This window comes from Erythrolamprus reginae, chromosome 4, assembly GCF_031021105.1.
Source record: "Erythrolamprus reginae isolate rEryReg1 chromosome 4, rEryReg1.hap1, whole genome shotgun sequence".
NCBI lineage: Eukaryota > Metazoa > Chordata > Lepidosauria > Squamata > Dipsadidae > Erythrolamprus > Erythrolamprus reginae.
This window is the reverse complement of record NC_091953.1, coordinates 38,645,333-38,668,721: the sequence shown is the minus strand read 5'-3', so window position 1 is coordinate 38,668,721 and position 23,389 is coordinate 38,645,333.

Below are 23,389 nucleotides of genomic sequence, written 5' to 3'. Positions count from 1 at the left end.
TTGACTTTCATGGTTGGCTATCACCTGCTTGATAGGCTCCTTGAAAATTAATTTTCATACATGCTCTGAAATTAGTGTAGTGTCCAAATCAGGACAACTTGCCTGAGTTAGAAGTGGGTTTGTTCATTTTGCAATTGCCACGGGCACTAGGCATAGAATAAAACTCAGTTAAAGGAGAAATATTTGGATAATGGATTTCCTTGGATTCTCTTCATATCTGTGTAGCAAATATGCACCAGCTGTAATTCAGTTGGTTTCTATTGAAAAAATAATAATAACAAACTTGTAAAGGTTGATGGTCTTTTGCCTGCTGATGTAGTTGTTTCGTAGTGTGACCTATCTGGTCCATCTAAGTCCAGGGTCCTCAAACTCATTAGCTCATTGACTACTTCATTAAGTTTCAAAGTGTAAGTATACTTCTGTATTACTTTAATTGATAGTCCAACAATAATAGAAATAATAGTCAGAGTAATAATATTGTTGGATAATACAATTGACCCTAGGAGATAATATTTATCATCCCCCCCTTTTTTTTCCTTTGCTACTAGAGCAAGATTTGGGTAGTTCCCGTAGAAGAAGTAGGAATCTTATTAATTCTTTTCCACCATTGTCCACTACCATTGTCCACTAGCACCACCATTTTAATTTATATATCTCACCTATCGCTTTATTCTTCTTTCTCCTTCTTTCCCACATGAAATGTTTCTCCTGGTCCCTAGATTTCCAGTGCTGTCTTTCCTAATTTCCAATCGCTGACTATGTCCTTGATTTCCCCCCCCCTGCTTTGTCAGAACAGATCTGCCAAAAATATTTGTATCTTGGTGTGAATGTGGACCACTTGAAATTGGCTGTACTGAACAAGGAATGATTAATGTTTTACACATCACCTCTGTTAATTAAGCAGGAAAGAGGCCAAGGTGACAATGGCCATTAACTAGAAATACTAACAGTCAGCTTTCCTTTAATTAGGGTAGGGCAATAGTTAGGTCGGACTCTTGTCAAATCTGTTGATTTTAAAAAGACAGACAGTGTTATTTTGGATGCTTTCATAACTGAAATACTTATTTCATATGCATTTTCTATTAGGTTGGAGATTAATCTAATAAATAAATCATAACTTCACTAAAGATTATTTTAGCAAATGTAGGCCTTTTAAGACTTGAGGCAATTCCCACAACTTTGCTTCACTCCTGAGAATAGAAACAATTGCTAATATTAAGCCAGTCTCCAAATCTGGTTACTGTATTTTTCAGTGTATAAGACGCACCAGTGTATAAGACGCACCTAGATTTTGGAAGAGGAAAGCAAGGAAAAAATATTCTGAACCAAATGGTGTAGTATTATATTGTTTAATAAAATACCAGTGTAGCAGAATACTTTTTACAACCATGTATACTTTTTAACCCTGCTGTTCTGTTTCGGGTCTATTTGACCCGAAGCCAAGTTTGAGTCCCTGTAAAAAATTTTCCCTGCATATCTGAAACTTGAAATTTCATGACTATTCATCATTTCAGGGGTTCTCTCTATGAGAATTTTTTTTTGGGGGGAGGGGAGAGGCGCTTAGTTTTTGCTGGGCAAAAAAAGTTAAAAATCTTCTGTTCCCGGGTCACCCTGACCCAGACCGAAAACTCTTCATTTGCAGTGCTTATGTTTGGTCTTTTTGAAAGCTTTTTTCACTTGGAAAGTAGTCTGAACATTTCTGCACACAATGATATGAAAATTGAAATGAAAAAAGTAAATCTTATTGGTTTATTTTGCTGATATAATGCTCGCCCCCCAATTTTTGTGAAAGTTTTTTCAATTTATGGATAGTTTTGCTTGCAAAATGCATTCTATTTTACTGAAGTTGGTGTGGGATTGGTAGCTTGAACATTTCTGAATATAAGAAAAATATAAAGTAACTGAAAAAAATGATTCTTACTGGTTTTTTAACATCAGAAATAAGGCCTTCCCCCCCCCCTCAGCTGCTTGCAACCATTTTCACTTTTTATTTTTTTATGCTCCAAATCCGAAATATTCTTTAAAATCTTAGGCATTCATTTACTCAATTTAACAATGCTGATCATCAAAAAAATATTTGTGGGGGTGGGGGAAAATTTTTTTTTCTGGGCAAAAAAAGAGTCACGTTTAGTCTGTTCGGGTCATATAGACCCGGACCAAAATGATTTTTTTTAGGTACTTGAATTTGGTCTTTTTGAAAACTTTTTCAACTGGAAAACTAGTTTGAACATTTATGAACATAATGATATGAAAATTGAACTGGAAAAATTGAGACTTATATTTTTATTTTAATCAAAAAGCCCCTCCCCCCATCCTTTCTGAATTTCGTGTCAATTTCTATTTTTTAAGGCTACAAATCCCCAAGGAATTTTCCCCGAAAAGGTTTGATATACTAAATTGAACATTTATGAATATAAGAAAAATATAAATGAACTGGAAAAAATGGTTTATTTTTGCCACAAAAGGGCCAAACCCCCCCCCCCCTCGGCCTTGCTGTGTGCCATTATTGTCACTTTTTATACATATTTGGCTAGAAATATTTGGAATATCCTTTTGAAAATCAACCACATTGTAGCCAGAGAACTAATTTTATGAAACAAATCCATTTTACTAAAAAAAAGTATGTAAGTTTGAAATTAACAGCATAATTTTTATATAAATTGAAATAATTGAACATGGGGGGAGGCATACATTTATGTGCAAAATAAACCAATATGCATCAATTTTTCCAGTTCAATTTTCATATCATTATGTTCAGAAATGTTCAAGCTACCAATCCCACACCAACTTTAGTAAAATAGAATGTATTTTGCTAGCAAAACTATCCATAAAGTGAAGACTAAAGTGCATTTCATCAACAAAATAAACCAATATGCATCAATTTTTCCAGTTCAATTTTCATATCATTATGTTCAGAAATGTTCAAGCTACCAATCCCACACCAACTTTAGTAAAATAGAATGTATTTTGCAGGCATACTTATCAATAAACCTAAAAGAAATTCACAAAAACGGGGGGGAGGCATATTTATGTGCAAAATAAACCAATAAGGATTAATTTCTTCAGTTCAATTTTCATATCATTGTGTGCAGAAATGTTCAGACTACTTTCCAAGTGAAAAAAGTATTCAAATTGACCAAACATAAGCACTGCAAATGAAGAGTTTTCGGTCCGGGTCAGGGTGACCCAGGAACAGAAGATTTGTAACTTTTTTTAAACAGAACAGCAGGGTTAAAACCATGTACACTTTTTACAAACAATTCAATTCAATTCAATTCAATTTATTAGATTTGTATGCCGCCCCTTTCCGTAGACTCAGGGCGGCTCACAACAATAATAACACCATATATAACAAATCTAATAATTAAAAGTCATTAAAAACCCCTTATTAAAAAGAAAACATATATACAAGCATACCATGCATAAACTGTATAGGCCCAGGGGAGATGTCTCAGTTCCCCAATGCCTGGTGGCAGAGGTGGGTTTTAAGAAGTTTACAAAAGACAAGGAGGGTGGGGTCAATTCTAATCTCTGGGAGGGAGCTGGTTCCTGAGGGTTGGGTCTGCCACAGAGAAGGCTCTTCCTCTGGGTCTCGCCAGATGACATTGTTTAGTCGACGGGACCCAGAGAAGGCCAACTCTGTGGGACCTAACCAGTCGCTGGGATTCGTGTGGCAGAAGGCGGTCTCGGAGATTTCTGGCCCGATGCCATGAAGGGCTTTATAGGTCATGACCAACACTTTGAATTGTGACTGGAAACTGATCGGCAACCAATGCAGACTGTGGAATGTTAGTGTAACATGGGCATACCTAGGGAAGCCTATGATTGCTTTTGCAGCTGCATTTGCAGCTGCAACATCTGAAGTTTCCAAACACTTTTCAAAGGTAGCCCCATGTATAGAGCATTACAGTAGTCAAACCTCGAGGTGATGAGGGCATGAGTGACTGTGAGCAGTGACTCCAGGTTCAAATAGGGCCGCAACTGGTCCACTAGGCGAACCTGGGCAAATGTCCCCCTCGTCACAGCTGAAAAATGGTTTTCTAATGTTAGCTGTAGATAGAGGAGGATGCCCAAGTTGCGAACCTTCTCTGAGAGGGTCAATAATCCCCCCCAGGGTGATGGACGGACAGACGGGATTGTCCTTGGGAGGCAAAACCCACAGCCACTCCATCTTATCAGGGTTGAGTTTGAATCTGTTGACACCCATCCAGACCCTAACAGCCTCCAGGCACAGGCACATCACTTCCACTGCTTCATTGATTTGACATGGGGTGGAGCTGGGTATCATCGGCGTACTGATGATACCTCACCCCATGCCCCTGGATGATCTCACCCAGCGGTTTCATGTAGATATTGAATAACAAGGGGGAGAAGACTGACCCCTGAGGCACCCCACAAGGGAGTAACCTAGAAGTTGACCTCTGACTCCTCACTAACACCGACTGCAACAGACCGCAGAGGTAGGAGGAGAACCACTGAAGGACAATGCCTCCCACTCCCAACCCCTCCAGCCAGCGCAGAAGGATACCATGGTCAATGGTATCGAAAGCCGCTGAGAGGTCAAGAAGCACCAGGACAGAGGATAAACCCCTGTCCCGGGCCTGCCAGAGATCGTCCATCAACACGACCAAAGCAGTTTCTGTGCTGTAGCTGGGCCTGAATCCTGACTGCTGAGGGCCTAGATAATCGGCTTCTTCCAAGGACCGTTGTAATTGGAGCGCCACCACCTTCTCAACAACTGGATGATAGTTGGTAAGAATGGCTGGGTCCAGGGAAGGCTTCTTGAGGGGGGGGCACAGAAGTGCCTCCTTGTAAGGAGCCAGAAAGGACCCCCTCCCCAGAGAAGAGTTGACAATCCCCTGGACCCAGCTCCATGTCACCTCCCTGCTGGCCGAAACCAGCCGAGAGGGACACGGATCCAGTAGCTTCAAGACTTGTGGACTTCAACTCCCAGAATTCCTCCACCAGTCATGCTAACTCAGAAATGGAAATTGAAATCCACAAGCCTTAAACTTGCCAGGTTTGAAGACCCTTGCACTCCTAACCCTTACCTCAAACACACAAACAAAACAAACAAACAATTCATTTTGTTAGTTGCTCCTTTAGTCACAGAAATGGCTAGTGATAGAATCATTTACAATAACAGTTCCTTGCTGAGGTTGCCTATTACTACTATACCATGAGGTTTTCAAAGACTCCTCTCTTGGACTATTTTCACAATTGAAGTGTATGAAAATATATGGTGATGATGATAAAGCTGAAATATTGCTTAAAAGGAGTGTTTCTAGAAAAGGCATCTCCAACCTTGGCAATTTTAAGACTTGTGGACTACAATTCCCAGAGTTCCTCAGCCACCTTTGCTGGCTGAGAAAGTCTGGGAGTTGAAGTCCACAAGTCATAAAGTGGCCAACGTTGGAGACCCCTGGACCAGATAACCTACAGTACAGAGTCCATTCCAACTCTTTCTTCCTGTGTGTGTGTGTGTGTGTGTGTGTGTGTGTGTGTGTATCCCCGTGCTATTGTGCAGGCTCGAAGTGTAAAAACAAAACCTCATTTTCAATACTTTTTTATTCTATTTTGCCCCTCTTCCTTTGTTTCTCTCCCTCTCAGAGGTCAGTTGTAAGGTGCCAAAAATAAAACCGAAGTGTAAAAACTTCCATTGCTTTAAGGCTCACCTAAACAACTGTCTCACCAAAACTCACTCGGCTTCAGGCTATTATTCAATTATCCAATGCTATCCACAGCCCACCTCCCCCAAAACCTTTTGAGACTCCCTCTTTCTCAAATATTGCTTTCCCTTAGAGATAAAAAGTTCCCATAACACACATCGCATCCCCCGGTGTATAAATTGTCTGAGCCTCTACTCTGTGCTTTCTTCTTTGGGGGATCCAACCATCTTTCCTCCCCATGGGGGCTGAGTGGGAAACTCGGTTGCTAGAATTGCTAAGGGAAAGGGCAGTCCCCCAGGACCTGCCAGACTTGTCCCCTCGGCTGCCTTTCAATGGAAAGTTTTTGTGAAAACAGCAGGAGGAGCAGGAGGCAGGACAGAAAGGTGGGCAGCTTGGGGCTGGAGACAGAGAAATCCCCAAGGCCGAGGCTGCTCGGGTGCAGGAGCGAGCAAGCAAGCAAGTTGCAGAGGTGTTGGTGCCCCTGGCATATGGCAGTGTGGGCATGCGCTCAAGGAAAAAGCACCAGTGGGAAGAGCATATGTTCCTTTCTCCCCCCCAGAGGATGGTGAGCTGAAGAGCCTTCCCAGCAGACCAAACAGCAGCTTGAGCAAGCGGCTCTGCCCTGCATTCCACAGCAAAGGTGACTTTTCTGAGTTGACTTTCCCCCTTGGCTGCCTTTCCATGGAGGGAGCCGCGGCGGTGGTGCTTCTGAGTCTGGATGAACCCATCTCCCAGGACCTGCCACCAGCCACGGTGTTACTGGTGGCTCTAGCTAAGGGAGCGTAGGCAACAACCTGCCCAAGCAGCTTTCTGGTGTTGGCTGTACGGCCGGCAGGGGCAAAGCTGCAGCCGATCCTCCAGTAACCCTGTGGTGGGTAGCAAGTCCTGGAAGAAGGGCTCATCCAGGCTCTGAAGAAATGCTGCCACTGCTCCTGCTATGGAATGTCAGCCAAGGGGAAAAGTTGTCTCAGCAGTTGCCGCAGTTTGCTGGTGGTGCGGGGCATAGCCGCTCGCCCAAGCTGCTTTTCGGTCTGCTGGGAGGGCTACTTGGCCAACGCCCACCGGTGCCCTATGCTGCAAATGCACAGAATCCCACCCATCCCTGGGGCCAAGCTGCCGACCTCCCGCATTCAGTGTATAAGACGCACCCAATTTTTAAAGCACTTTTTTGAAGTAAAAAGGCACATCTTATACACCGAAAAATACGGTACATTCCATATAAGAAAATTATGCATCTGGAGTTCTAAAGATTCTATTAGATTAGAATATATCCATCACTAACTTGTAGACTAATTATTTCTAGTTCTAGTAAAGTAATCCAATGAGGGCCAATTAATATACAATTTTTAGTCACACAATCTCAGATTTAATAGTGGTGAAAGGGTCTGGCTGGACAATGTATCTAATTTTCTTTTGTGCTTTAGAACTAGTATTCTTTAGATAAAGCATTATCTATGTTCTGGTCCTTATTCTTAGATTATCTTTCTTTTTATTTGCCCAGACCGTGGATTATTCTCTGTATAATGAGTTTACTGTCTCCCATGCCACAATTAGCTACTTTGGATTATACTTTTCTTGAAAGTTAACATAAAAAAAGTTAATCATTGAATTCAAACCTTTGCTATTCCAGTAAGTTTTAAGGAATTTCTTATCAAGTGACTTAAAGTTAGAAAAATAAAGCAGTTTTTATCTGTAAGACTTTGCAGCTGGCAAGAGTTCTACTAATAATCATCAAGAATCCATCAACATTATTTTAGTTTTTTTTTACTGTACTGTACCTACTGTAACAGCATGTTTTCTAAATTTCCCATTGTCAGCCTCTGAAAGATACCAAATATGAATCTACAATTTATTAATGGATAAATCAGCTCAATGGTTTTAAGAGTAGCCTATTGTACTAGGAGTTTTTCATTTCTATGCATCCTATTATTAGTTTCATTTATTAACTTCTTCTTCTTGGTCAGAAAGTATATAAGAAAGGATTCTAATTGTTGTAATTAAGTATGATAAAAAAGGGAATATTGCTTTGGCATCATGTTTTCCTTGAAAGAAATTCCTTAAAGACCTAGGGATTTCTATCACATTTTCTTTAACTTGTTTGAAAATTCCATTCTTGGGCAATTTAAGGTAAACCATAACATTAAAAACCAATCAAAACAAAACAGCAACCACAGTGTAATTATGTCGGAATCAGAAAATGTTCTTAAAACATCTTAAGTGTTTAGCACACATATAACACATAAATACCTCTCCTGAGTGTTTAAAAAAAAGAGAGAGAAAGACTCATTCCAGGAATGTGAAGCAATAATGCCTCTCAGTGATTGGCAGCAAACAAGTCCTCACTTGAAACAAACTAAATTCTCACCAAATTCTTTGTCTATAACTGAATCTTCGTTTTCAGGATTTCAAATCCTCATCAAACCTCTCCTTATGTAACCATTAGACCACTCTCATAAATGAAACCTCTCAAGTCAATACTTAGAACTCTCAATCTTCAATAGGCTATCAGCAAAAATGATTTAGCAGAGCTATTGCTGTAATTGTGAGAAACAGACAAAATCAATGTTTAATGCTGCTGCCTTACCCTGACTATCAATGCTCTATTGCTACAGCAATACAGCATTGGATTTTAAACATGTTACAATATAGACCTGAATTTAAAACATGTAAGAAGAACATAGATCTGAATAAAACTTATTCACTTACTTAATTACATAACTTATATGGCTGCCTATATCATGTGAGAACTCCAGGCAGCTCATAACAAGTCATAAAAAAGAACTTTTTCTTCCAGCACCAGACCAATCATTCTGCAGTTAAATGTCCATTCTATCCCGATGCTTAGGGGAAGAGCCATGTCTTCATAGCCCTCTGAAAGGCTAAAAGAGTAGAGATTGATTGGTGAAAGGCTATTTTAAAGCACTAGAAGGGTCACTTAGAAGGCATATCTCTGAGGTCCTGAGAATATTTAAGGGAGAGGGCTATTTTATCTAACCTAGTAGGATGGACAGACACCCTCAGGGAGGGATAGTCTTACAAAAAATCTGACATGGGCCATGTTGGGCTTTAAAGTTAATACCTATGTGCTTTTTCCGGTTCCGGTTGAGCAGTGGGGAGAATGGTGGGTCCGCTGCTCCTCTAAAACGACGGTAAATCGTCAGGAAATGGATCAGTCCAGGTCCAAGATGGTCAAAGATAGGTCAGAGTCCAGTGCCTACTTTGTCCCTCTATTTTAAGAACTTGAGGGTTGGGAATATTTCCGCCTGTTGGAGGGACGCCGAGAAAGACCGCGGCGAGGAGAAGTGGCCGATGGAAATGGCGGCGGCGGCGGCTGGCGGAGCCTCGCGGAAGCTGCAGTCTGTGTGAGAGAGGAGAGGACGGAGGAATGCAGCCTTTGTGGGAGAAGATGGAGGAATGTCTAGCTGCTGCTGCAGGGGTGCCGAGGGGAACCGAGAGAGAGCGTGGCGCCGGAAAAAACATCTAGCCGGTGCGGAGGATGGCAACGGGACCGGACAGAGGATGGAGGGTCGCGGCACCGAAGGAAGTGTTGAGAGGAGTTGAGGGGAGTGAGAGGAGTCGAGCCCCCGTTCAGATAGACTCCCAGCCTGACTCCGGAGGTGAGAGGTCCGGTGTGGACTGGGAATGACGGACACGACGGGAGGACGAGAAACGGTGGAGGGGATGAAGCCCCTTGGCGGGGAACGACTGCAGACGCGAGGGGCAATGTTTCTTGCCCCCCCCCCGTATGGCACCAGTGGGTGGGAGCTACTGGGGGCCAGGGGGAGACTATGGTGAGGACTATGCTATCAACCTCCCTCCCCCCCCTTTTTTCCCCTCTTAACTTTAATTCCTGATCTGTTTATACCATCCTGATCTGTTTGTACCATCACCGAAGAACTATGCCCCCTTGTGGATTATGGATTAATTGAAGAACTATGCCCCCTTGTGGACTGACCTAAAAAGACAACTATGAGGACAGGAGATTAAGACCAAGACTCTTTAAGCTAAACTAAATTAAATTTAAGACCTAGACCCAAAGACTAAAAGAACATCATACCTGGACTGATGGATTCCTGAGGATTAAAGAATGTTTTAAGATCTGATTTTATAACATCAAAATCAATTTATATATTTATATGATTTTTATCTACATTTTATATATTTATGGATATTTTTAATGTTATTGTTTTTTATTGCTATTACGGCTATTTTATATTGTTATTAATTTAATTGATTTTTTAATATAACGGGGTTCTAAATTAATGGATGATTGGGATAAATATGCTTGTGGTTATGAGTGGAATGACTGGCATAATGATTGGGTTGGCGGGGGTGGGTGGGGTTATGGTATGGATGAGATGATTGATAGTAGTATGAATGATAGATTTGGCCCACCTGACGCCCGGGAGACAGGAGAGGAGGGGGCACCGATCTCTGGGGTGGCAGAGGGTCGGAATATCTCTGTGTTGCTGGGGAGAGGCAGATACGGCGGGGGTCACAGAGTTAGCCGTTCCAGGGGAACGAGGGACCGTTGCTTAATAACGGTCCCTTGTTCCGGCTCTGTGAACCCAATCTTGGGTACTGGTGATGAGTGTAACTCTGGCCCTGGGCTCAGGTTGCTGCTGCTCAACGCCAGGTCGGTGGTAAATAAAGCTCTCCTCATCCGGGACCTGATCCTGGATGAGGAGGCCGACCTGGCTTGTATCACTGAAACCTGGCTGGGCCCGGAGGGAGGTGTTCCCCTCTCTGAAATTTGCCCAGCCGGGTTTCAGATATGGCATCAACCTCGACCCCAGGGAAGGGGGGGAGGAGTGGCTATTGTTGCCAGGGAGAGCCTTTGCCTGCGTAGACTCATTGCTCCGGAAATTGCGGGTTGCGAGTCTCTCTTGATGAGGTTGGACTTAGGGGTTCAGGTGGGCTTATTTCTCACGTACCTGCCTCCCAGCTGCGTGTCAAAAGCCCTGCCTGTGCTACTCGAGGAAGTAGCCGGGTTGGCGGTGGAGTTCCCCGGACTTATTGTCCTGGGGGACTTCAATCTGCCGTCACTCGGCGAAACCTCTGGGTTGGCACAGGAGTTCATGGCCACCATGACAGCCATGGACCTGACTCAAGTAGTTCAGGGTCCGACTCACGAGGGAGGACACGCACCTGACATGGTATTCCTTTCTGAGCAACTGAGTAATGGTCTGAGACTAAGGGGCTTAGATGCGTTGCCTTTGTCATGGTCAGACCATTTCCTACTACGGCTTGACTTCCTGGCTCCAATCCTTCCCCGCAGGGAGGCGGAACCAATTAAGATGTTCCGCCCCAGACACCTGATGGACCCTGAGGGCTTTCAGACGGCGCTTGGGGTTATACCAGAGGCACTTGTCCACAGTTCGGCAGAGTCTCTTGCGGAGGCCTGGAACAAGGCCGCAGCGGAGGCTCTTGACCGGATTGCGCCTTTGCGACCTCTCCGAGGCGCTAGACCCCGTAGAGCTCCATGGTTCAACGAGGAGCTCCGGGAGTTGAAACGCCAGAAGAGACGTCTAGAGAAGCGATGGAGGAAGAGTAGGTCTGAATCCGACCGAACACTTGTAAGAGCTTTTATTAAGACTTACAAAGTGGCGCTCAAGGCGGCAAGATGCGCGTACCATGCCGCCTTGATTGCATCAGCGGAATCCCGCCCGGCCGCTCTGTTTAGGGTGACCCGCTCCCTTCTTAATCAGGGGGGAGTTGGGGAGCCCTTACAGAGTAGTGCCGAGGACTTTAACACGTTTTTCACTGATAAAGTCGCTCGGATCCGAGCCGACCTCGACTCCAATTGTAAAACAGAGTCGACTGACAACGAGTCAGTCGAGGTGACTGGGGCACGTACTTGTCCACCTGTCTGGGAAGAGTTTGATCTGGTGACACCTGATGAAGTGGACAAGGCCATTGGAGCTGTGAGTTCTGCCACCTGTTTACTGGATCCGTGTCCCTCCTGGTTGGTTTCGGCCAGCAGGGAGGTGACACGGAGCTGGGCCCAGGAGATTACCAACGCTTCCTTGGGGAGGGGAGTTTTTCCATCACTCTATAAAGAAGCGCTTGTGCGCCCCCTCCTCAAGAAGCCCTCCCTGGACCCAGCCGTACTTAACAACTATCGTCCAGTCTCCAACCTTCCCTTTATGGGGAAGGTTGTCGAGAAGGTGGTGGCACTCCAGCTCCAGCGGTCCTTGGAAGAAGCCGATTATCTAGGTCCCCAGCAGTCGGGTTTCAGGCCCGGTTACAGCACGGAAACCGCTTTGGTCGCGTTGATGGATGATCTCTGGCGGGCCCGGGACAGGGGTTTATCCTCTGTCCTGGTGCTCCTTGACCTCTCAGCGGCTTTCGATACCATCGACCATGGTATCCTTCTGCACCGGCTGGAGGGGCTGGGGGTGGGAGGCACTGTTCTTCAGTGGTTCTCCTCCTACCTCTCTGGCCGGTCGCAGTCGGTGTTAGTGGGGGGCCAGAGGTCGACTCCTAGGTTTCTCCCTTGTGGGGTGCCTCAGGGGTCGGTCCTCTCCCCCCTGCTATTCAACATCTACATGAAACCGCTGGGCGAGATCATCCAAGGACATGGGGTGAGGTATCATCAATATGCGGATGATACCCAGCTTTACATCTCCACCCCATGCCCAGTCAACGAAGCGGTGGAAGTGATGTGCCGGTGCCTGGAGGCTGTTGGGGCCTGGATGGGTGTCAACAGACTCAAGCTCAACCCGGATAAGACGGAGTGGCTGTGGGTTCTGCCTCCCAAGGACAATCCCATCTGTCCGTCCATCACCCTGGGGGGGGAATTGTTGACCCCCTCAGAGAGGGTCCGCAACTTGGGCGTCCTCCTCGATCCACAGCTCACATTAGAACAACATCTTTCAGCTGTGGCGAGGGGGGCGTTTGCCCAGGTTCGCCTGGTGCACCAGTTGCGGCCCTATCTGGACCGGGACTCATTGCTCACAGTCACTCATGCCCTCATCACCTCGAGGTTCGACTACTGTAATGCTCTCTACATGGGGCTACCTTTGAAAAGTGTTCGGAAACTTCAGATCGTGCAAAATGCAGCTGCGAGAGCAGTCATGGGCCTACCTAGGTATGCCCATGTTTCACCATCACTCCGCAGTCTGCATTGGCTGCCGATCAATTTCCGGTCACAATTCAAAGTGTTGGTTATGACCTTTAAAGCCCTTCATGGCATTGGACCAGAATATCTCTGAGACCGCCTCCTGCCGCACGAATCCCAGCGACCGATTAGGTCCCACAGAGTGGGCCTTCTCCGGGTCCCGTCAACTAAACAATGTCGGTTGGCGGGCCCCAGGGGAAGAGCCTTCTCTGTGGCGGCCCCGGCCCTCTGGAACCAACTCCCCCCGGAGATTAGAACTGCCCCTACTCTTCCTGCCTTCCGTAAACTCCTTAAAACCCACCTTTGCCGTCAGGCATGGGGGAACTGAAACATCTCCCCCTGGGCACGTTTAATTTATGCATGGTATGTCTGTGTGTATGACTGTTAGTATATGGTTTTTTTTAAATATTTAAATATTTTAAATTTGTCTGATTGCTTATGATTTGTTTCTACATGTTGTGAGCCGCCCCGAGTCTTCGGAGAGGGGCGGCATACAAATCTAAGTAATAAATAAATAAATAAATAAACCTAGCATCTTGTTTTGCAGTCAGAAAGCAACTGGAAGCTAGTGCAGCTTGAACAACAATGGGAGCAGTGGCCTATGAGCTGAAACGCTAAATTGTGCTCGCCGCCATGGCTCATAAGTTGTTGCGGGACCAGCACAATTTTTCTGCTGCACCTGTGGAGGTAGCAAAATTGCTCATGGAGCCGCAGGTATGCCCATGTTTGGGCATGCGTGGAAGCAAAAAAACCTTGCAGAAACACAGACACACCTGAGGCTCCATGTGCTATTTTGCTACCTCCACAGGTGCAGCAGCAAAATTGCGCTGGCCCTGCAAGAACTTATGAGCCGCCACGGCAAGCGCAATTTAGCATTCCGGTTTGTAGCCCACCGCTGAGCATTGGTATTACTCACGGAACACCCAAAAGTGCATGTGCCACTGCATTGAACAATGTTTAAACTTCTAGATTGTTTTGTACAGCATTCCCATATAGAACCCAGTGCAGTAATCCAAATTGCAAGTGTCTAAGGCACGGGTGATTATTTATTAGTAAGAAGTCCTGGAATACTTCATACTTCATGAATAGATTCATATATGGCTGACACCTGCTTTTCAAGTAGGAGTCCAAGAGTCCAAGAAGTCCTCAATTGTTATGAACTGCTCTTTTGACTCCAGGGCAGGGGCAAAAGCCCACAACCATTGCAATTTGCTAGAGTTAACTCACAGCTGGTTTCTTTCCACAAGTGCTTACAAATTACAGGCAGTGAACATCATCACCTATCCCCTACATACTGAATCCCATGTCAGCAGAATTCTCCCAGTGGCTTCATATAGAGGTTAAATAAGAAGGAAGAGACTTCCAAGTTCTTTAGCATCCCACATAGTAGGGTCATGGTTAACATGGTCAATGCTATTAACTGTGGAAACATTTATGAGTCTGGGTGGACACATCATACCCATCCCAAGTCATCAAAAGATTATACACAAGTGTAGTCAATGCTGCTCAAGAATATATTCTATCCCTAATCCAGAGTGAAAAGAGTCCAAATAATCTGTGTTAAATAAAAGTGATCAGAGTTATTGCTGAGTTATCAGGGACATGTGTTTAGGAATGTGAGATTGCAGTAGATATCCAATAAATGATGAGTAATGATCCAGTCACACACAGATTCATTAAAGTGTATAAAATAATTTAATTTTAGATAAATAGCAATCCAATTAAACAGTCAAGGTCATTCACGTTTAGTTAGTCAATACCAAGAAGTACTATAATCTTCTTACCAGCCTGTTTTTGTCTTAAACATCAAACAAAGATTACAGCTAAAAAACACTGAATACTTTCAGAGAGTAACAGAGTTTCACCCAGACACACAATCAATCATGAATGAATCAGCATTCCGGAACATATAATTCTCCAACTACGATTTCTGGATCCCTCTTATGGCAAACTTAAAACACCATAGCTAATAATCATACAACAATACATTTAAAGTTAAAGTACTCAAATATATACAAACATAGATTGATGGCTTGCTTATATATTAACAAACCAAATGTTTGGACATAGTCCTAGTATTCAACATTCATCCAACATTTTGAGAACTTACCACCCTCTCCATAATGTTTCCTAAAGGGTTATCCAAAACTGTAGGGTTCAAAGATGGTCTCAAGACCAGTGAAATTTGTTTGTTTACTTGAGCCTGCCTGCCTGCCTGCCTTCCTTCCTTCCTTCCTTCCTTCCTTCCTTCCTTCCTTCCTTCCTTCCATCCTTAAAGTACTATATAAATATTTAAACAGCAAATTATAAAACATAATTTAAAATTCAGTTAACCGACATGGGAGGAGTTGGGACCTATCTAATCCCTTAACCATTTCCAAGAGGCTGATATGCTTGGACTCCATAATAGCTGCCAGAATCAAATCTTCAAGACCTTTCAGAAAGTTAAATGGGTGGGTATAGGTCAGTGAAGGGCTACCAATTTTTTTACTACCACACTGTGGGCGTGGCTTATGCAGGATGCCCTGCATTTTCTTTCAACATCTTTCAGTGCAAATTGGGTGCTCTGGGGTGGAGCTCTATTTTTGCTACCCCACTGTGTTCCTCTCCCCCATCCGGGCAGTAGCCCACCCATGGTATAGGTCCTATGTTAGGAGGAAATTCCTCACCTTCTTTCTTTCAATCCTGCTGCATCCCCATTCACATCAGGATTATATGGGAGATCCACACTGAACAAGCTTAGAAATTTGGACTTACCCTGCATGCCAACATTTCTCAAATGAGGGCATGAAAGCAATACAGTGCATTCATTTTGACAAAGGTCTAAGCCAGTAGAACTTCCCTATCCTCCCCCCCTCTCCCACCGTCCCCTATAAAGTCAAAGTGAAATTTAGACTCATAGTGTCTCTGTCCTGGCACTCCAGATGGCACTCTACAACATGCCCAGTTACCAAACACTTTGCCCAATTTTCCTAAGTCTAGATAATATTTCTTTAAAAAGACATTGGCTATAGCTGTCACAAACTTTTTTCTTTCTGTAGTTAGACATGAATGTGTTAAAAATTCATGTGCATTTGCTGTGAAAACAAACAGAAAAATAATTAATATTTTCTATTCATTTATTATTCCAATTTGACTATCTCTTAACATTATTTATTTATTAATTTTAGGTTTCTTAAAAACAAAGTCTAGACATTTTTAAATAGCAAAAAATAAAAAATGCAGCTAAAAGGCAACAAACAGAAAATAAATTGTGGAGGGAAAAAATCAACATTACACATTCCCTTTAAAAGAGTTTTAAGTGTCCTCATATTTGTCAAAAAAGTTTAATTTAGAAACTTCAAACACTACTTGGCTGAGCAAAGAATTAAATATACTTTTTTAGACTGCAAAATTACTTTTAGATTTTTATGTACATGCAGATTGTCATGCAGTTTAATGCAAACAGAAAATCAGTTTCGATCAGTTTATATCCATTATGAATTCAGAAAAAATATTATTTCCCCCTGTGCTTCTCATATAACAATGATTCTGTTAAATTGATACAAACAAATAGTTTTGAAAGTCTTACACAATGAGTTTAAGCAAATGATAAGCAAAACCAGGACAAATGTGTGAATGAGAGATGTTATTTATAATGAAAGTATATATCAAAACAAAAGATTTGTTGTATATTCTGTGTTAAAATATAACCTTGGATTGTATAAACAGAATACTTAGAGATAAAATCAATACAAATGCATATGTTTCTTCTTACTGCCTAAGTACTCAGTCATTTTTATGATGGTTAAATGGCAATCATATTTAATCAAACTAATATTGAAATGTGTTAAATCTGAAAAGAAATGGCGACACTTGCTCTCATCTGCCAACTTCTATGGATTCCATTGAATGAATGAAGTGGTCAATTACTATTAGTAGCAGTGTGATATATATATACAGTGAGTTTTATCATTTGTCATTGCCTCTAATGTTGCCAGGCTGTCTGCCTTAATTACAGTGAATTGCCATGTATCTTTCCAATATCCACATATGCCAAACTAATGAAAATGGAATCGCATCATTTTCCAAGTTCTCATCTGTTGCTAAAGAATTGTAGGGAAAGAACAATTTACCTCAAAAATACCATCTGTCGTTTGGCACGATTACATAGATTGAGTAATGGAGGAAGGAAAAGGGCGTGCACAAGTGCACCAGCGTGCCTTCCGTCCCCCGTCCTAATGTTTCTCTGTTACTAGTATCATGTATATAAATATTGTTATATCTTTGTATACCACCAATATGTACTTGACAAAACAAATAAATTAAAATAAAATAAAATAAAAACCAGCTAACCAAACTGCAGAGAATTCTTAATATTATTTGATGCATCCAGACATGATCAACTAATGTTACATATCTTGAAGTTAGGATATATCCTAATCTGAACTGCAAATAAGGAAGTATTAAATAATTCTTAATACAAAATAATAATGCTACATCATTAAATGACAGTAATGAACAATTACACAAATTAGACAAATATTTGTTAGATAACTGTAACTAGTTTTGGGTTGTCACAAATAGTTTGGATGCTGTTGGCCAAGACTCCAGATTACAACCATGTTAAAGACACACAAATTGGCCCTTCTCTCTTTCCATAACTCAGAAGAGTGGATTCAAATATTTGACACTGCCTTCTTTTTCTGAGATTACTTGTTCTCTGTAAATATCAATACATGTACCTTTATTCATGTTATAGCACTCTATCTACATAGCTATTGCAAAATAATGCTACGCATTATACAAAAATAATGAAAAGCATTGTTAAAGAATCATTAGCCTATGTACAGGGAAAAACATGTCTTTCCCTCCTTGCCAATAAGACCCACACAATGAAATCTTATTCTACTATATGTTATATCTTCATTGATATCATGACATCCTGATGATGATGATGAGAACAATGAGGATGATAATGATGAGGATGAGGATGAAATTACTGATATGTGGGTTGGCCACAAGAAACCCAGATAATAAGTAAATTATATAACTATATATTATAAAACTGTAGAGCCCAGTTTGGGGTAATTATTAAAGTGCTGGCCTCCTAACCAGGAGTTTGTGAGTTCCAGTCCTACCTTGGAAAATGGAAGCTGATTGGGTGATCTTAAGCCAGTCATTCACTCTTAGTTTTACAAAGGAAAATAGGATGAGGAGGCTATATTAGCTATGTTTGTCACTTTTGATTATTATAAGCAGTGGTGGGCTACAAGCCGGAACATTAAATTGTGGTCGCTGCTGCGGCTCATAATTGCTTGTGGGGCCAGCACGATTTTGCTTCTGCATCTGTAGAGGTAGCAAAATCACGCACGGAGCTGCAGGTGCGCCTTTGTTTTGGCATGTGCGGAAGCAAAAAAAATTGCTGAAACAAGGGTGCTCCTGTGGTTCTCTGTGCGATTTTGCTACCTCCACAGGAAGTAGCACTTAGGAGCCATGGTGGTGAGTGCAATTTAGCGTTTCAGATTGTAGTCCACCGCTGATTATAAGGTAATAAAAAGTAATATTTTATCACTTTTAAATAATGAAATAATAAGGTACTAGCAAAACACCTCCACATTATAGTACTGGAAATTATATGGAACCTTCCATCTGGATATCTTCAAAAAAGTTTTTATCTTTATTGGGTTTTCACATTGACCCTGCATTGTCCAACTAATAACTTCTTCTTCTCTCCAGATTTCCAGCTTTTGGACTGTATTTTTCTTACAGCAACATTACTGTAATATAATTTGGTAATATACTCAGTTAATATGTAAAATTTTGAGAAAGTTAAAAGCAAATGAAACTGAAAACATTTCTCTGTCTCAGTTTGGAACAAAGTAATCTATAGTTTCGCTTTTCTACTCATTTTGTTTGTAAGTCAAAAGTTCTGTCGTTAACCTCACAAGTCTTGTGGCAGTTTATTAGAAAAATGTTGAGAAAGCAATAGCATAATTTGCAGAAAAATAGGAATTTATTGGTTTTTTAACTGATAATTTATGTTATTTTTTTATATAGTCAGTGATGAATTGACATATTTATGCATGCCAACACACAATGTTCAGTGTCATTATGTTTATGCAATGCATTTTCTGTATCATACTATGCAGAATGGAAAATAATGTTGAAGAATGGAACTTTCCCACTTAGATATGTCATCAGTTATGCCGTGTTCAAGATCAAGTCAATTTGTCCTTAATACATATAATATAAAAGAAAGGGTTTGTGCTGAGATTCTATTTGGGACGCATTTCTTCTGTCCTAGTAGTTTAGTGTGTGCAGTGAATTTTACTCAGAAAAAAATAGTGGGAAAGAGAGCAGATTTACTTATAGGTTTTGCAACAAGGTAGCTTTGCTGTTCTGCTGGGCTCTCTGATAGGAGCCTCACGAAAATTCAAGGATACAAATTTCAGACACATACACATTTGAAAATTCAAAACAATGTTCTTTATCACAAAAGTCAAAATAAACTAAGCACTCTTTTTGTATTGCAAAGAGCACTCTTCCCAAAATAACCGGGTAGTCTGTACAATTTCCATTAAGCAGTCATTAAGTACTTAGCCAGCAGCTGTGTAGAAACTTCACACCCCTTCTTCTTCCAACGAAGTGAGACATACACACATGTTGCTCTGCTTTGGTTTCAAAGGCGTGAAAAAGCAACAAAGTCCAGCACACAAGATTCCTGACAACTGCGAACAGATATTCTTCCACAATGGCCAAACCCACATGCTGCTATTTATAGCAGCAGCCCTAATTACTGGAGCCCCACCCAAACACAGGTGGCCTCCCTTATTTCCTGTAATATGATCTTACTTGGTCTCCTCTACGCATAATTCTGCGCTTGCGTGGGTCCAAAATGTCCTCATCTAAAGCAATAGAAGATAAGGAAGATTGACTGCCTTGGCTGTGTGCCCAGCCCTCCTCTGCCGAGTCACTCCCTCTGAACTGATTCTGTTGGCAATAACACATGTTGAAATTTCCCCTGCATCCATCTCCCCATTCCCTAGGGCAGGAGCTGGGTCAGAGCCAACCACAACATTTGCTAACATTTGTGATCAACCTACTATGCAGAAATGGCATATCACTGCATCTATGCCATCTGCAGAGCTATAGAAGTTTCACAGTGAAGTTCTTAATGCAAAGTAAATTTGTATGATAACGACAATGACAACGACAACGACAACAATAACAATAACAACAACAACAATAACAATAGAAGCAGCTAGAGAAATTAGTGAAATACGAAGATCTAAAATTCAAACTGCAATGACTCTGGCATAAGCCAGTGAAAGTGGTCCCAGTGGTTCTTGGCATATTGGGCGCAGTGCCAAAGGATCTCAGTGGACATTTGAAAACCATCGGAATTGACAAAATCTCCATCTGTCAATTGCAGAAGGCCATTTTACTGGGATCAGCACACATAATTCGCTGCTACATCACACAGTCCTAGGTGCTTGGGAAATACCTGACTGGTGATGAAATATGAAACCCAGCATAGTAATCTTGTTTGCTTTGTTGCATTGACAATAACAACAACCAACAACAAACAAACAAAAGCAAACAACAAACAAAAAACAGAGTTGGAAGGGATCTTGGAGGTCTTCTAGTCCAACCCCCTACTTAGGCAGGAAACCCTACTGACAAATGGTTATCCAGCATCTTCTTAAAAACTTCTAATGTTGGAGTATTCACAATTTTGGAGGCAGGCTGTTCCACTGGTTAATTTTTCTAACTGTCAGGAAATTTCTCAGTAGTTCTAAGTTGCTTTTCTTCTTGATTAATTTCCATCCATTGCTTCTTGTCCTACCCACAGGTGTTTTGGAGAATATCTTGACTCCCTCTTCTTTGTGCCAGCCCCTAAGACATTGGAACACTGCTGTCATTGTCCTTCTTTTCATTAAGCTAGACATACCCAGTACCTGCAACCGTTCTTCATGTTTTAGCCTCCAGTCCCCTAATCATCTTTTTTGCTGTTCTCTGTACTCTTTCTAGAGTCTCAACATTCTTTTTGCATCATGGTGATCAAAACTGAATTCAGTATTCCAAGTGTGGCCTTACCAAGGCCTCATAAAGTGGTATTAACACTTCACATGAACTTGATTCTATCTCTCTGTTAATGCAGCCCAGAAATGTGTTGGCTTTTTTGGCAGCTGCTACACACTGCTGACTCATATTTATATGGTTGTCCACTAAGACTCCAAGATCCTCTCACAGTTACTACTGTTGAGAAATGTACTACATATACTGTACCTGTGCATTTTGTTTTTCTTGCCTAAATGTAGAACTTTTTTTCACCATTGAATTTCATTTTGTTAGATAGAGCCCATTGTTCAAGTTTGTCAAGATCCTTCTGTATTTTGCACCTATCTTCTGGAGTGTTTACTATTCCTGCCAGTTTGGTGTCATCTGCAAATTTGGTGTCATCTACAAATCTTTCCCCAGAGTTATTGCTTTTGCAGTGTCCTAAGATCACATGATTGTGATCTGGGCACATGGCAACCCTTTGCACTTACAATGTGTTACCAAGCACCTTACAATCATGTGACTGGCATTTGCAATTTTCCCTGCTAGCTTTCCTAGAAAGTCAGTGGGGAAGCTTGCACAGATCCTGGCAAGCCGCTCTCATCTGCTGAGAAGGCTCCTCTGGTTTCTGTGGTGGATTTGACTAAGAAAGATCTATATCAAATGTCAAGCAGAATTTTGGCAATGGTCATTTGCAGCAGTGCTGTTTACAACTGATGATGATGATGTTCGTCCATCATGTTCAAAGAGGACCTTGACATTTAATGGGTTCTGGGCTGTACACAATATGTTCGCAAGTGGCCGGTAAGGCCTACACGAGCATGAAATATTCTGCAACATATTGGGCATTCATGTGTGGGCACCATTGTTGCAACATTTGCAGCTCTGGCTTTGCAGAGTGGTAGCTTCTCTTCTGCTATGAATGTTCTTCTGGCCTCAGATGTCTTTTTAATTTTATTTATTTATTTATTTTTATTTATTCTTTGTCCAATATACAATACATATGGAAGAGACTAGACATTAAGTAATATATATGAAGATAGAAAGTAAAAAAGAAGAGAAGTGGATGGGAGGGAGAGGATATATATGATATAAGAGATAAGGAGAGAATATATATGATAGATAGATAGATAGATAGATAGATAGATAGATAGATGATAGATAGATAGATAGATAGATAGATAGATAGATAGATAGATAGGGAGAGAATATGTATGATATTTAAGATAAGGGAAGACAATTGTACAGGGGACGATAGGCACATCAGTGCACTTATATACGCCCCTTACTGGCCTCTTAGGAACCTGGAGAGGTCAATCATGGAGAGTCTAAGGGAGAAATGTTGGGAGTTGACACTATTGAGTCCGGTAATGAGTTCCACGCTTCGACAACTCGATTGTTAAAGTCATATTTTTTACAGTCAAGTTTGGAGCGGTTAATATTAAGTTTGAATCTGTTGAGTGCTCTTGTGTTGTTGCGGTTGAAGCTGAAGTAGTCACCGACAGGCAGGATGTTGCAGCATATGATCTTGTGGGCAATACTTAAATCGTGTTTTAGGCGCCGCAGTTCTAAGCTTTCTAGGCCCAGGATAGTTAGTCTATTTTCGTAGGGTATTCTGTTTCGAGTAGAAGAGTGAAGGGCTCTTCTGGTGAAATATCTTTGGACATTTTCGAGAGTGTTGATGTCTGAGATGTGGTGTGGGTTCCAGACAGATGAGCTGCATTCGAGAATGGATCTGGCATAGGTTTTGTAGGCTCTAGTCAGTAGTGTGAGATTGCCAGAGCAGAAGCTACGTAGGATCAGGTTAACAACTCTGGAAGCCTTTTTGGCGATATTGTTGCAGTGGGCTTTAGCACTTAGGTCGTTTGATATTAGTATTCCAAGGTCTTTTACTGAGTGTGGGTTGGCTGCGAGAATTTGTTTATTCAGTTCATATGTGAGGTTTGGATTCTTTTTGCCGATGTGGAGGGTAGAGCATTTGTTGGTTGATATTTGAAGTTGCCAGGTGTTAGACCAATCTGAAACAAAGTCAAGGTCTTTTTAGAGAGTGAGTGTGTTGTCAGTGGTGTTGAAAAGTTTCACATTGTCGGCAAAAAGCACACAGTTGCTTGCAATATTATCACAGAGGTTATTGATGTATAGGATGAAAAGAGTAGGACCTAGTACGCTGCCTTGGGGAACGCCGCTTTTGACAGGGACTGGGGTGGAAATGGTGCTTCCGATTTTGACAACTTGTTGCCTGTTTGACAGGAATGCAGTAATCCAGTGGTGGACGAGTCCTGAGATGCCATAGGATTTGAGTTTTAGGAGAAGTTTGTCGTGAACCACTGAGTCAAAGGCTTTGCAGAATTCGATATAAATTGCATCAATGGATTTTCCTTGATCAAGGTGGGTAGTCCAGATGTTTTTGCAGTGAAGTAGTTGTAGGTTGCAGGATAGTTTCTTCCTGAATCCAAATTGGTTTTTTGATAGTAGGTTATTAGATTCTACGTAAAGGGTGATTGATCGATTTATAATTGATTCCATGATTTTACAAGGGACGCAGCATAGTGATATT